This window comes from Borostomias antarcticus, assembly GCF_949987555.1.
Source record: "Borostomias antarcticus genome assembly, chromosome: 5".
NCBI lineage: Eukaryota > Metazoa > Chordata > Actinopteri > Stomiiformes > Stomiidae > Borostomias > Borostomias antarcticus.
In genome coordinates this window covers 30804197-30821135 of record NC_140238.1, presented here as the reverse complement: position 1 = coordinate 30821135, position 16939 = coordinate 30804197, and the positions used below count along the sequence as shown (strand labels likewise).

General features: G+C 44.4%; 1 protein-coding gene across 1 annotated transcript in view; it reads right to left on the bottom strand.

The window, feature by feature from the left end:
* The window catches only part of LOC311309093 (thyroid hormone receptor alpha), a 60134-nt gene that overhangs the window by 20944 nt on the left and 22251 nt on the right, over positions 1-16939 (bottom strand). Inside the window, exon 2 of the mRNA XM_084438257.1 lies at positions 12599-12939. The gene's annotated coding sequence lies outside the window, so the exon portion shown is untranslated. The remainder of the gene's footprint in view (positions 1-12598; positions 12940-16939) is intronic.

Genomic DNA, 16939 nt, shown 5'->3' with positions numbered 1-16939 from the left:
ACGGCAGACGCCCTCAGAGGAATAGCACGGCAGCGGTTTGTTCCACAACAGTAGGGGCACACCGTTACCTGCAGAGGGTGCAAAGACATCACAACACTGAGGTCAGGGATAACGTGTAACCTAGCCTGACCCCGGCTCGGCCACCCCCCCACCAACCCCCCCCCCCCCCTCCGCCAAAAAAAAACAGTGTCCGTCGGCGAAATCCAGGCCTTGACTAATCCGTCAAATTAATTCACGTGAAATGCGCGTCGTGCAAATCCTCCACTTTTTTTTTTAATAATGTACCGCGCCGCCATTTGCTTTAGGAGGAGAGAGCTAAAGCCGCCGGTGCCCCTAAACTGGTTACCATGGCAACGTCTTTAGTCATGATCAGGAGGCAGGTAGAGCGGCGGCACCGCGGTATGTCATCCGTGAGCCTCGCACAGATAATTATCCCAATGTTTTCACCACGAGACATGAGACTACAACATTCAAATGAGTGAGATATATTGCATTGCTGAAAGATTAGGCCGACGTGTACGAGGATAGGATGATGACATGGCCGAGTCTTCCCTGTGAGACTGCAGTGAGAACAGAAGAACATGCTGTACTGTTCTACATGTCTGAGGCTGTACCATCTTTACCACGGCACTTCTCTTGCTTCGCCAGTAGATGGCGTATGTGTGTGGGGAAGTTCAGGTCAGACCACCTCACACTCTATGGCACATGGAGCAATGATTTATCTAGAACACACACACACACACAGTCTCCCATATCTCAATCCTGTGATGTTTACATTTGGTGGGGCCGAATGATAAGGCCTGATGATCAATGTACAGAAAGACGTTCAGTGCCCAGATAGCAAGCGCATCTGGGCCATATACAGGCCAGATCTGGCCCTTGTGGTTTAGTTCTGGCCCATATATGGCCCAGATCCACTTGCAATCTGGGTTCCGTTCTCTCTGGAAATCACACACACATGCGCGCACTTTCAATGCACCCCGTAACTGTGAGCAGAGATTATGGATGTCATCCAAGCTCAAGCTGATTCTGAAGCCTCACCATATAGAGACACCGCTGGGCTATATCAGTCCAAGGCAGTCTGCATTCCAGGTACAACTTGACCCCAATAGGCAGAATCTCATCTACGCTGTAGGAGTAGCCTACTCTAATACATCCATGAGTCTACTCCACCCAAACATTAAGGGTGATCAGCATAGTGGAGAAGGAGAAAGATCCACCCACTTCCTCTACTGTGTGATAATGTGACGTGTTCAGGTGGAGACGTCCACCCGGGGTTAGACGAGTCTAAGAGCATTTGTGTTAATGAGCTAATGTCCAATTAAAACCCTCCAGATGCACCAGTGGTCACATGCTAACTTGGCATCCGTGCGTCCACTCAATTTGTTTAATAAACAAGACAACAGACAAGCTGGCACAGCGACGCGGTCTATTTAAAGGACGTCTGGACTGGAAATCTGCCCTCCATTCATACTGTAGCTAAGAGTTGGGTTCTGCGCTCAAATCTAACGGGCGATACAGACGCCAGGCGCTGTGGAGCGCCAGATGAGTAAACAGCTACGGTCATATTCTGTACATTTGGCCGCTTTTTAATGCTCTTTCTCAGCCAACCCTCTGTCTCCCTCACCTGCCCCTTCCAGCGCAATCAATCTCCCTCAAATCTCCCTTCTACAGTGCCTCGTTTCAACTCTTTTATGTCTTTTTTTATTTTAAATTCCTTCTGTTATCCTCTTCTTCTTCATGCACCTCATATGCCGCTCTCAATTAAGACTAATCTCCCCTTGTCCTCCGCTCAGGGCACCGAGAGGCGGAAATGTCAACAGTTGCCTGGGTGCTTATCTTTCCTGTATGATTCATTTGTCACTTTTTTTCTTATTAGCTTAGCCTTTCTCTTCCTCTCGCTCTACTAATGCAGCTCCTCTTTCTCTTCCCTTCTCTTATCTCGCCTGTGCGTTGCTCACTCTCTCTTTCCAAATTACTGTACAGAGCTCTCCTTAGTCTCTCTGAGCATTAATATTTTGGCTCTGGCTAAAGGGAACGACCTTTGAACGGAGCGACGCGGCCTTGATTTAATGTAAACATGTACGACGGCGCGCGCCATGTCCTCAAACACGTTACGGGGACACGAATGGAGACGGACAGAAAAACAGGCAGACACAGTAACACACAATAACTCTCTGACAATGACCTCTCTCTCTCTCTCCCGTCTCCCTCACTGTCTCTGCTGCTCGCACGCCCAGGTCCCATCCTCTCCTACACAGCGTGTGTCTCTCTCTCTATGGGAGACGGACTCTGGCAGAGCCGTACATGTGGGCTGCCAAGAATGCGAGCGCTACAACTGACCTTCCCTCCCCCTCCCTTTCCTCTCTCTGTCTCTGTCAGTGTTAAAGAGGTTTCCTCCCTCCAGCTCCTCTCACTGTTAAGACAGAACAGGTCTTGTCGATTTCCGCCGTACGGTTTTTATCCGAGGCGAATGATGTTACAGAGAGGGTGCGTGAAGTAAAAAGGTCCCCGGCAGAAATCGAAAACCCCCTTGCAGTTGATGGACCCTCACCACGGCAGTATAGTGGCGTTCTACCGAACCACCGAGGTCTCCGCCCCCCCTGTCAGGGGTGTGGCCAAGGCATCCCTCGAGTTGGTCTACAGGAGGTGCCCTCCCCTCTGTCCAGCGCCAGTCTCTCTCTCACCGACACACCTGCGAGTGTTCTGGCCCGGTGGGGTCAGAACCAGTCTCCTGGGGGGTCAGAACCAGTCTCCCGGGCGCTAGTGAACACACAGGGCGAGCCGGCAGATGGAAGCCACGCTGGCCGACATCGTCACCTGGCATGGCGCCTCTCGCTATCAACAGTCACGCCGTTTGGTGCTTCCTCACTCTGAGTGGCGTTAAAATGAGACGTCAAAATGAGACACGCAGGAGGCGCAAAATATTGATGTCATAAGCATTAAGCAAGCAGAACAGACCGCAGTGTTAAAAACCGCCTCACACAGGGGACAGCGGCAAGAGCGTTTCAGTGACAGGGTGAACATAAGTGTGGCACTCTGGAAGGGAGTGACATCATGTTCGGGGGAGGGGGGAGGGTGGGGGGTTGTGTGGCTGTTTCTCAGTCTCTCAGCACAGGAGAGGAACTCTCTGGAACTTTCCATCCAACACAAACACTTCCAGCCCGTATAGGTCTCCTGGGAAAGGGTGGAGAAGGAGGAGGGGTGATGGAGCACACACACACACACACACACACACACACTCAGAAGAGGAGGACGAGTCAGAGTAGTGCACGAGATGAAGAGGAAGAGGATAAGAGAGAGGAAGAAAGCAGGGTTCTCCGCTGTGTAGAGCTGCCAGGTCGACCCTTCCCAGGCTGACTTAGCAGGGGGTCGCGGGGGAGTGGAACCACTGTCACATCTCATCAACACTCTATAAAAGATGGAGGCCCTTCTTTCATGTGGTGTTCCTTCACCAGAGGCTGCCATGTTCCATATGTTTGGCCATATGAGAGCCAAGTCAGGAATGTAAGACATTATGTGGTGTGGTGTGGTCCAAAACCCCCTTGGCCAACTGCATGCTGGGATGTGTCTACAGCCCAGCCACCAGCGTTTCTTTATGCTCTGGGTTTAATGTTCCACTGGGTAGAGATGGCATGCATGTTGTGGTCACTGTATTTTGATGATAATATTGGTGAATTGTTTTGTTGGTAAGCGGAGCACAATGAGAAATACTGAGTGAGGAGGGGGGTGGCCCGTCTATCCTGGTCTTTGGGTAAAATCCAACAAACATGTATTGCAGCGCACATATGAACACAATACAAAGCAGCAGTAACAAAGCAGTGGACGCTAACAGGATGGACAAGCTGATGAGGAGAGCGGGCGCTGTACTGGGGGTCAGCCTGGACTCGGTGACGGTGACTGTGGAGGGAAAGATCTAAGCACCAAAACAGTCTTGGCTTCCTCCAAGCAGGCTCAGGTCTGTGGTGTCCAGCCAGCCAGGGGTGCTTAGATCTTTATTGGACTGTTAACAGCTTACAGTGCACTTGCTATTATTATTAATCATTATTATTCATTATATTATTATAGTGTACACTATGTATTAAAAGATATATACATTATATATATATATAATGTATACATCTTTTAATACATAGTGTACACTATAATAATATAATGAATAAAAATGATTAATAATAATAGCAAGTGCACTGTCATTTTTATTTGTACAGTGTTATATCATTGTTATTATTAAAATGGCATATTCCTGTTTTGACTTGAATTGAGCCACATGGTACAGTTTGAGATTGTAGAGTACAGTAGACCTTGTTGCTCTACTGTACCTACTATAATTACTATTAAGTACCTGTTTGTGCCTTTTTGTTCCTTATTGTTAACACAAGATTTTCCCCTTGGGGATTAATAAACTATCTATCTATCTATCTATCTATCTATCTATCTATCTATCTATCTATCTATCTATCTATCTATCTATCTATCTGTCTATCTATCTATCTATCTATCTATGTTTGTGTGTGTGTGTGTGTGTGTGTGTGTGTGTGTGTGTGTGTGTGTGTGTGTGTGTATGTGTTTGAATCTGGAGTCTCTGGTTTCCTAATAGGCGTATACTATTTCAGGACAGTGAACAATGTACTTCAAAGACATGAGCAGCTCTGGTCTTTTATTGGCATATGGTGCATGTGGTGCATGTGACACCCCCTCAATGTAAAGGGCTCACAATAAAAGCCACGGGTAGGTATGGTCTGTGAGGACAGCCCTGGTCCACTGGAGGTGCCAGACAACAGAAGCTGAAGCTAACCTCAGACGATTCACCATTTCAAGAGGGGACGTCAAGTCAAGCCGTCTGAACTGCTTTCAGTAGAATGTAGCTGCTTTTGATCTCCCCATTGTCATATGGGCCTACAGTACTTTGTTGTTTGTTTTTCTATTCTTTTTTTTTTCCGGCATAGACAATTCTTTCATGTCGGTAATGTATTTCATGTCTGAAATTTGTTTTGTCCGTTCAAAACACCTTCACATTCACCTCAAGATTCAAGAGCGGTTTTATTGGCCATGTACAGTATATGGTTCACCCATACTAGGAATTTGACTACGGTAATGGGATACACTGTTGCAGACGACATAGGACAGGACAGGGCAAAAACATGACGGTGCAAATGCAATACAAAAAAACTGTGCAAATGCAATACACAGTACAAACAGCCAACATAACACCTGTAAGATTGAGTGAGTGAGTGATCTTGATAGATAGCTAGCTAGTTGGCTTGATATCAAGAAAGTGGACCTGGTTAGCTGAACGTAGGTAGGCAGCTATCTATCTATCTATCTAGCTAGCAAATGTTGTCCCCCTGCCACCAGCTCAATATGTTAAAACGAGACAAAACGTAAATGTTCCTTTTGGAGCTCCTGTTGACGTTCAGGTTCTAAAATGTTCTCCGGTTATCCAGTTGTGTGTTTGTGCCCTGTTCGCTCAAAGCAAGCTCCAGCCGGCAGGGTCATACTGTAGGCTATAGTGCCCGTTGACATGCCTGCTTGGAATGGGCCAAAACGTCTGATTTTGTACAGATTTAGCTTTGTTAGCTTAGCATAAGCGCAATTCGCTATTTGTATATTTACATTCACATTCTGAACCTATTCATGAAAATACACATTCATACCAAGTTAAAATAATATCATGTCCATTCCCCACCAGCGCTACCTAGCTTAGCTATTTACATGTAGCTACTGTTCACTGGAGCTAAGACTCCAGTTCCCAGTATGCACTGCAGCAGCAGTAGTCATAGTAGCAAAGTATATTGCTAAGGAGCAATAAGCACAATTCACTATTTGTGAACCCTATTCATGAAATTACACATTCATACCAAGTTAATATAATATCTATAGTATGTCTGTTACCCAGGTCTCAACACAATAACAAATACACATATAATCACTGTTTATTCAACACTAGCTAGCTTGGCTACTTAGCTACCGTTAGGTAAAGCAGATTTCTTGAGAACCACTCGATTTTTTCCAGCTTTCTCGAGAATTGCTGACCCAAATTACTTCACACATTACACATGCACGTCCTTGGGTCCCGAGCAATACACCTGCCGCATACAGTATCAACTTCATACAGTGCCCAGTTGTCGAGCAAATCCAAATACAGTACAAGCAGACAGGCTTGCACACAGACATTTGCAGCATTAGTGTACTGGTATGACATCTGTAATCACAGGGCCCTTAAAAAAAAGACGTGGGTCTCAAAAGATTGTGCCTATATAAAAGATAAATAGATGAAATAAATCACACATCACCCTCGCATGGGGAATCATAGCCTGAAAGAATTGGTATTCAGGATGTGTTTTTCTTTACTGAGAGACAACTGAAATGGGTTTAAATGACATTTCCTGTAACAAACCCCCTAGAGAATAGCTGGCCCTTTAGCCTTCCCTACTGCGGCTCAACCGCGGCTCAACCGCGGCTTGCTAATGTAAGACCACCTGTAGGCCGATCTCAACCTCAGACTTTATGATCTGTACACAGGGTTGGCTCTACGGTTTAGGGACCCCACATGGGAATGGGTTAGCTCAATTCTGGTGGCCTCTAATGAAGGGGAATTGAGGGCTTGTGCTTCTAAAGAGCAATAAATAGCAATAAAGGCAGCAACATAGAGATCTGGTTTAAAAAAATATATATATAAAGAATAAAGAAAAAAAATGAAATCATAATGTCTTCAAAGTAGCAACACACAGCTATGGTGAAAAATCATATAAATTAACTGTACTTTTTTGGGGGGAGAGGGGTTTGTCGTCAGTTTGGGGCCCTTAGCGAGTGGGCAGGGCCCCATGCATAGTGTGTGGTCTGAGTGAGGTAGCGCTGGCGCAGGCTGTAAAATATGAGTACTGTATGACCTAGATAAGAGGCAATCCTATCATCCTAAATAGCATTGACTGAAGCAGGTTGAGCTCGAGGAGAAATATCATGTGCTACATGAATCAACAGGCTTCAGAACATGCAAGTGGGAGGATCAAATATACAGTCTGTTCTGCAGCATACTGAACATATAGCTCCTCTAAGAGCACGTACTGTAGTGTATCACCCTGAATCTAAACACACACGCACAGACACCCACCCACACACGCATACACAGACTTCTATGTGTTCAATATACTATATATAAGACCTCGACAAAATCTAAGGGTCAAAGCTCTATCCATCCAGTACACTGTGTACCCGACACTTGGCAGAGACTCAGCTGTACAGAGTACACATCAGGAATGCAGCTCTTTCTTACCAGACTATATACAGTATAGTGACCTATCAGACCCAGACAGTACAGTCGGATGATAGACATTAGGTTTCCAAATTCCGCACAACACCTGGGAACTTTGTGTTTCCCCGGTGTGTCTGTGATATACAGCACTGCCACATTATACGGTCCAACAGGTAGTTCCAGCCTTGCAATGTGACTGGTTAAGAGCTGTTGTAAATCTCACTGTTCTACAGTACTGTATATGAATGATTACTGTGTCATGTTAGCTAAATGGCTATCCTTGTGGAACTACTGTAATAATGTGGCACCATTATTAGCATCTTGAAAGCAGCATCGGCCCCACAAACTCCTCTGATACATTGCAAACAATGTGTTGTAAACATATGTTTACAGTACAAAAATGTTCTGAACGTTAGCACTCTGGTGCTACTGTAAGTGTGTTAATAAAAAAACACTTTCACAAATAACAAACTTGTTTGTTCATCTAAAGCTATGCTAGCTGGGACCATCGTGACTGGATGGCTGAGCATACCTTGCGACAGGCAGTCAAATAACATATCAAACAAGCTTAACATTTATTTGTAAACATTAGCATAGCCAGTGTGTTGGCTTTTTTTTGTTTGTTCTAAACTGGTTCAGGATCAGTTTAGACCAGGATCTAACGACCCCAAATTCTTTGTCACTCTTGGTGGCCAAAACTCTCTCGATGGTGGATATAACATGACGTCCCACAAGGTTCAGTTTTGGGCCCTGTACTGTTTAGGTTATAAATGTTACCCCTTGGCAGCATCATTACGAAACATGGTATTCATTTTCACTGCTATATACAGATGATACTAGGGATGCACTGATTGCAAAATTCTGGGCCGATGGCCGATGTTTATTTTATTTTATTTTTATTCCCCCTTTTGTGCCAGGGAAACAAATAAATTAAGTGTTTGGTTCCAAAACTTTTGAAAGCAAACTACACGTGCGTTTGCGGCGTTATGTCACGGATCTTCTCCGAATCTGCAGCTGGCTAGGCTACGTTTTGCAACAAAAAAAGCTGTAATTGTTGCGACATAGCATCGGCCACTACCATCGGTGAATGTTCATTTTATTTGCCGATGGGCCGATGGCAGTCAACAAGGCCAACATCGGCCGATGCCGATACATCGGTGCATCCCTAGATGATACTCAACTACAGCTGTCACTCGGGGATGTTACATTATGTGAAGCGCATTCATGTCTGAAATGTGCTATACAAATACATTTGATTGATTGATTAATGATTCACACTGAAATGAATTTGGCTGCAGAACGTACAGATATGTAATGGAATGTTTATCATATCTAAAATATACAAAATCTTCAGCTGTTATTTCGTGGTGTAAACAGAGGCATTTTGAGTAATTTGAGCACTGTCCCTCATACAGTATTACATGGGAGGATTACGTTAGAGGATAGCATTACTGAACAGTTGCCCTCAGTGTGTCAGTGGACCTCTAACAGTAGTGATACCAAAGGAGGTACAGTAAACACATTCTTAGATTAAGGCCTGTGGTTCGACACAGTAATGGCGCGAGAACGTGACCATGTCTGTCTGAGCCTCTATCCTCCCCACCAAGCCAGCAGAGAGCAAGCTTTGTTTATCAGACCTGTGTTGCTGTGACACTTTGATGAGGGCATTTCAAATGGGTAAAAGTTGATGACCCAAATACAGGCCTCACGCCTGAGTCTGCAGAGCTGTATGTCTACAGGTCAATGAGGCATAATCGAGTAGATGGGTCTGCGCTCCGACACAGACAAAGACTTGATCTTTCACTGGAGGTGAGAAAGGTTGTTCTTACAGAGGGCGCAGGTCGCCAATTAGGTTACAGTAATTAAATTAAATACCCCCAACACAGAGAGAAAGAGAAAGAGTGAGAGAGAGAGAGAGAGAGAGAGAGAGAGAGAGAGAGAGAGAGAGAGAGAGAAAGAGAGAGAGAGAGAGAGCGAGAGAGAGAGAGATTTAGATACTGGATGCTCATCTGTCCAAAGACATTCATCTGACAGCACTGAGGTGTGGCATAACGTTTTTGAACACAGGGTCTATTCAGGTTCATGCCTGGGGTCTATAAATCTTTGTGAATAATGAGAACACCTGAATAGCATTCAAATGATAAAGGAGAATACAACTATTCCTTATACAATAGTAAGTAGTAGTCCAATGGATGTCGAAGGTTTTGGCTTGGCAAGTTCAATCTAGATGGTAGTATTTGCAGTGTTGTATGACCCGGGTTAGCTAGTCAGTGATATTCCATCACGCCAGGCGGAATGTTCCGGCTCAGGCCTCCTCAGCAGCAGTAGCAGACCCAGGTGGGATTTATGAAGTGTTGAGAATGTTAGCTCTTGGCCCAACACACACACAAGCAGACACACTTACACATGCACATACTCATACAGTGTACCCCCCCCGCACCCCAAACACATACATCACACACACAGGGCAGGCCTAACCATCTGGGAGCAGTCTACACTTCTCTGGCGCCTTCGTGGTCTAATGTATAGGGGGGCCTTGGTATGAACACACACACACGCACACATGGTATGAACACACACACACGCACACGCACACACTATACACCCTCTTTCACAAGCCACCAGACCCAACCACAACCCCTCCATCTCTATTTGGCCATAGGCGATCACACCTCCGCCCCCTTAAACCCCCGTACCCCAACAACTCCCGCCTCTTCTCCAGTCTGTGTCACACCTTCACATGTGGCCCATGGTAGCAGTTGCTGCTGTAGGTTGATCCTCTGAAGATGAAAGTGAGGACATGCCCAGACATGTTCCCGGCCCTAATAGCTCACCTCCTGCTTGACCTCTTCAGCCCGTATAGCCTGGGCTCTCATACATGTCTGGTTGGATAATGGGATGTCTTCCCTTTGATAGACTGGGAGAAGGCTTTACCACACTGCTCAAATGTCCAACCCTGTCAGTCCCATGGGTGTCTAGAGACAGTCTGCGTCTGTGTCTCAAAGTCACATGCGCTTGATTCTATCATCCGTCAACCGTTCTTTCAATTGATTCCAGCGACTGAATTCAATTGATTTTCAACATTCAGCATCCAATCATCCACACCACAGCGGATCCTTCCAAACCATTTAGAATGACATGTGCATCTAGACTGGTTTTGATTGAGTGATTTTTCACGAAAGATGCTAGCATTCCACTAGCATTGCTAACAATATTTTTTTTTTTTACATTGTCACATTCAAAATGACAAATTCTCCAGAACTGGTGGATTTTAAAACTAAATGTTGAAAATGGCTTTAAGATAAACAAGTACACAGTGAACGTATTTACCTATTGTAAATAAGAGTATGAGATGAATAAGAGAATATGATGATGATGATGATGATGATGATGATGATGATGAACCTGCATCCATCGCCCATGAGTTATCAGCACTGTTGAATGCGTACATGGAGCGGCCGTTTCTAGTTAAGATTCAATTATTTATTTATAGAGCCGGCTTTAGGCCCATCATATTTTTTTGTTGGGTCTAAAATGTAAGCATTTATTTGAAAGTAAGTAGTGAGTTAAAATACTAGTGATTAAAATAGGCTTATATACAACCTCATACAAATAGAATAATTTATATATAACCTCAAGCAATTTTAACTTTCTGTAGGATAATGAAAATGACAATGTAAAAAAAAAAAAAGATTTAAAAGAGGCCATCCATGCTTGGCAATGGCAAAAATGAATTTTGGCCAGCGCCCCCAGGTGGTGGGCTCTGGTACTGTACACGTGTGACGGATGAGCGACCGCACGCACGCCCGAATAAACGAGCGCATGCATGAGCAAACTGACGTTAAGGGGTCAATATAATTAGCGCAATCAAGCAAGTGCTACAGTATGGAGCTTAAGGAACTTACTTTAGCGCTGGCTAGGCGCCTAGATGCTTGTTTAGAAAGGAGATGCACTTATGATTTCACCAGCAGTTCTCCTGACTGCCTACATTGTATGCACTTACTGCAAGTCCTTTTCGATAAAAGTGTCTGCTAAATGACTGTAATGTAACGTAATGAGAACATAGTATTCACTCTGCCTTCTGCCCGTTAGTCACGTAACAAACTCAGTCTGGACATGCTGTTCTTTACCCAGCATGCCCCCTTGAACACTGCAGGAGCTTTTCTGATTGGACGAGCGCTGATTCTATACATCAGACGGTTGCTGTGAGGCTGTATGCAGCAGGTGCAGGGGAAGGGAGGACATCTCCATGGCAACACGAAGTGAGGGGGGATCCATGTTATGGCTCTATGCTGTGAGTGGATTATCAATGGAAGTTGCTACATGTGGCTTTTGTTCAGAGGGATGGCAGAAGGCCTGAGGTGAGGCAAGGTGACACGCTGAGAAACAAATCTACACATGTTGAACACATTACAGATACAAAAATGACTAAGAAAGGAAGTCCTAAGACACCATGTTCAGCCATATGCAGAAAAAACATGTCCTACTCCGACTGACGCATTGAACATGAAATCATCGTGTGTGTGTGTGTGTGTGTGTTTGATAGCTTCACAGAATAGGCTAGGTCACTGGAAAAAAACTCTGCCCCTGTACATCCAATGACACTAACTCCACCCTGCTGCTCCACTTCTCGAGATCCCACGTAGACAAAAGAGAAGCAAAACAAGTTTGATAAGACTAAGCTGAAGATGTTCCTGAAAACAATGGCGGACAAAAATACAGTATCTCTGATGCGAGAGAAACTATTTCTATATCTTTGACACTTGTAGTGGTACCCTAAACAAATCGAGCACCACCTATTCACGGTTCATCGCCGTTGCTGTTTATGAGCAGCTTGTCAGTTTGACAGTTGGCATGAGCCGTTCGGCTAATTGTTGCTACAGTAGTTTCACGATGACACCCTTTCATATAACATCACCACATCATAGTTGACAGACAACTGCAAGGAAATAAATATAGCTTCTTAAAATGTATTCGATTTGCTAGAATCCTAGCAAGCAGTACAAGGACCAAACAAACAAGCAAGAAAGCTCTTCAAGCTCTAAACTGTGGATTTCAGAAAGAGGAAGGGCACCTGAGCAGAATATGTACAGTAAGATAAGATATGATACTTCATTGAACAACCAAGCCTGTAAATACATCTTTGGTCTCATCACGGTACAATAAGCGGTCATAAAAAATTTGACGATAAAGATGGACAGACTGCGGCCAGTTTAATAGCCTCCAATTTCACTGGGTGGTGAACAAAAAGTGTTCATTTGAAAATAATGCATGGATGAGGTCTATATCACTGCTATCGGGCGAGGCGGTGTATCACAGAGGCGAGAGGATCAGAGAACTCACCCTCCCTTTACTCCTCCGCTCAGCTCCACTCGGCCTTGTCTCCTGACAGCCCTCTCGGCGTGCTGGTGTTGCTGCCTGCCAGGCAGCCCTCCTCTCAATGTCCCGGCAGCCCCTCAGGGATCCCCAGCCAGGCAGGCCTTGGTCTCTGGCAGCCTCCAAGGCTGCTGGATATACTCTTGCCTATGGAGTCCACCGGCAGTTCGCCTGACAGGCTGCAGAGGAAAAGGTTACAGGTGTGCTCCCTCTGTGTGGCGGTCTCCTGGGCGCTGTGACATCACGGGGGTCAGAGGTCAGACGCGGTGACCTCCTTCAGGACTTGACAAGAAGCAGGAATCCAGAATCTACAGAATAACAAGGGAAGAAGACAGTGTCTATATTATACTCTGTGCCTTTAAGATAATATAAAGTGAATATAAAACATGGCACATCTTAATCTTCATACTACATACAAGGTTGATAAACCAGCGGGTTGAGTTTGTTGGTTGGTTGTTAGATCAAATATCTCTTGCAGGACTGAAACAAGGATATCACTGATGGTACCACTGGTTTTACTACAAGGATTTAAAAAACTTGATGCACGACTGTAAAGCCAGACTGAATAGTGAGTGAATCAAAGATGCCCTCCAACTGAACACCAGAGAGAGAGAGAGAGAGAGAGAGAGAGAGAGAGAGAGAGAGAGAGAGAGAGAGGGAGAGAGAGCACCTTGTAGCATATTGACGATCATTCCAAGCAAAGCGGTCATTATAATCAATCCATGATTCCGTCCCCTTGAACACCAGTTTCCCTGGACAATGGTCTATTGAAATAGCGGCCAGACAAAACAAGCAGTCGGTGACAAATGCGCTGACAGAAACTCATTTAGAATCCATAATGAGTACGGAATCCTTGAAATCAATAATTGCGCCAATGAACATAAACATGTGGTGTGTGTGTGTGTGTGTGTGTGTGTGTGTATTATGACTAGGTACTGTAAGTACTGTACCGCAGGCTAGTTAATTCAACATTTGCCAGTAGCTTGCTGTTAAATGTGTTTTATACTGTTTTATGTGTCCTATAACGTGTTAGCACATAGTCCCCTACCAATCAGGTACTGTATAATATATTTCTTACAATGTAGTACTGTATTCTACTGTATAGCATACTGTATGTGCTTTGTAATATGTTTCTATGCTAACCGTCAACGTTTTCCAGCAGCTTGCTCGATCATTGTTGAGAGAGGTCAGGGAAGAACTGTTTAAACTTCTCCTTTATTGGCTCAAATGGGTGAACAGGCTTTTTGCTTCCCTCTGGAAAATTAGTGTCAGGATTAGTATACTGTATATACTGTATATCCTGCACCCCCCCCCCCCCCCCCACTCCCCCTTTCTGTGATGCGCATGAGGCGCATTGTGTTGCCTCTCTGTATGAAATGTGCTGTATAAATAAATATAGCTCTGGCTCCTAAGTGGTTGCCAGTGGAACTAGCTCCCCTACAACATAATGTGACTGGCTGCCAGGATGTACAGTAAGAGGTGAGGAGGAATATGAGTCATTCAAACTGAATCCAGTCTCTATCATGACTAGAATTACTACCTTTACAGAAAAATTATAAACTTGCCTTACAGATATACTGTACCATTCCCACAACAATCCCAAAATCTAAAAGCTCTCTTCAAGCAGCCTTTGAACAGCATGAGCCCACTCTCACTACTCTTCTAGCATATGTAGCCTTGATGGGCTACTCAAACATGTTCACTTCGGATGGGCAAGGACATTTTCCCCCCATGTTACCTTGGTTACAGTCTTGTGATTTAGCCAAGATTGAGCAAAACAAGGAGAGGGCCCTCCCTTCCCCTCCACCAAACACACAAGGACGCGCACACACAAACACACACAGACGCACACATGCACACACACACACATTCTCTCTCTTTCCATCCTGTCTCACACAATGAATTATTACTTGAAAAACAGATGCAGACACGAACGTTTAAACAAGACATCAATTGGTGACTGATTGCCGGCATCCTAATTAATTAAAATGTAACTGGCAAGGACAAAGACTAAGGCTGAATGAAGATCTGTGGTATGAGGAGAAGCCGCCATATGTTCTTTGTCAGACACTATGTCATGCAGCCATTTCATCACAGTCATCTGAGATGAAACATCCCATATGGAGATTTCAGAAGAGCAGAAATACATGGCTTGGTTTAAGATGTGGAAGGCCTGGCTGATGGTAAACTAATTCCTCCATTGACCTGCCAAGATATTTGCTAAAAGACTACGTCCACTAACACTTAAAAACTTTAAAACGGCGCTGTCAAACGAAAGCGATCTCCGTCCGTACCGACACGCGTGAAAGCACATGTCACATGAGCACTCGCGCACACTGGGCATGTGCGTGCCAGTCCAAACAGGAAGCAGATTGTCTACTGTTCCTCAGGAACCAAGGAAACAACTTCTTTGATAAAAATTATCCCACCAGGAACTGGTTCTTCCCAGCCTCACCCATCCTCGCTCCATGTAGGGCTGATCTATGCCGCTGGACACGGGAATTGTCACAAATCGCTCGAATAATAGCATAATTATAATAGCTTTTATTTTACAAATAAAAGTTGTATTTTAAAAATGAAAAAATGTGTTTAGTGTGGATGTAGCCTAACGTACTACTACTGTATCATATAAAGTAGTGTTTCTCAACCAGGGGTCCATGGACAAAAATGTATACTGTTTTAATATGAACCAATATGCTAGGCTTATTCGCACACATTCACAACTCTCACGTTAGCGGAGCTAACTCACTCATTCTTCAAACATAATGATTCACAAATGATTCAAGCAGATAGCAATTTGTACTTTTTGGGGTGTGAAAAAAAGTGTGGGGAAAAAAGCTTGAAACTGGCCTATGTTAAGATCATTCATATTAAATATGAATACAATAGAAATGACTGTTATGGCTTCTTATATAAACCTACTAAACAGACCCGTAGCATATGAACTGCATGAGGGGGCTTAATTATTATTAGCCTAACTATTTTTGATAATATGATATGCTACTGTATTTGTGCCGCACTGACGCATACTAATTCTACTGAGCTCTGGTTCTCCCTCTGACTGATACTGCAGTATGTTCAACGTTTTGCCACATATTATGCTGATGCCCAGAGAAAATGTTTCCAAGTGTTGAAAGGAGTTTTCACACATTGTGGTAGATATACTCAAAGTTAGGGGAAGGGTAGGCCTACTGTATAAGCTGTGATGACAGTTAGCATGGAAGCCAGGAGTGCACAGCTCAGCTCAACTCCCAACTGACATCGCACTTGTGGTAACGGCTACAACGGCATAACTTCCTTTTTCAGTACGGCGGCCGTCAAACGAAAAAAAGCACCATTTCTTAAAATCTTAATTTATAAGGAATTTTAAGTTAGTTTTTTTATTTAACAGCAAAATACTATGATAAAAATTTTAAAAAAATAAGTTATGTATTAATTACTTAAACTATGTGTGCCAGTGGAGGCGCACTAGCACTTTTGGGGTGGGACAGGCCCCCTAACGCCTGCCCATAGCGACGGCCATGCTACTAAATAATATATATTGTTGTGGGAAGGTGGTGTGGGGTAGCCTGATATCAGACAGAATGTCAGCTCGTTACACTATGAAAGTCTGGACTGAGGATAGGGGGGGCGGTCCTTCAGGATTTCTCAAAACACGCCAGGGGGCCAGAGCTCAAAAAAGGTTGAGAACCACTGATGTAAAGCATGGCAAAGCAAATCGTACAATATGTTCCTGGTTGGCCTGCACTTTTAAATATTAAATGACAAGAGTTTGAGGACAGACCCCCAGCGTATTTCGTAAGTATCTTATCTTTGTATCATTTGAGTCTTAAACAATATATAATTCATGAAAAGAGTATAACAAATACTAAATCAGTAAAATCTAATAAAACTTGCATGTATTTAGCACATTTGATACACAAAGGCAACAAAATGTGCTTCACAGAAAGAAAGGAGGGAGAAAGTACACTGATCCTACCTCCTACCAGAGGGACTCAAAAAAACAGTTGACCTACTGTATGGTCGCCTACAGTATGGCACTCTATGGTCTTCAAGCTAAGCAGTGTTTCTACAGTAGCTGCATCTCTGCTCTGTACCAGGAGGAACCCAGCTCTGGCTGGTCACTGGTGACCTCAGCGCTCTGAGATAAACTCCATCTGATTCCCCTCAGAGACAAGCATTCTCTACCCTGCCCCCCCTCCTCAGCCCCCCTGGGCTAAACAGACAATGGGGGGGGGGGGGGGTTACAAGTAGGTTAAATTACACCCTGGATCCCTCTGACATACAGTAGCTCTTACTCCAGGGGGA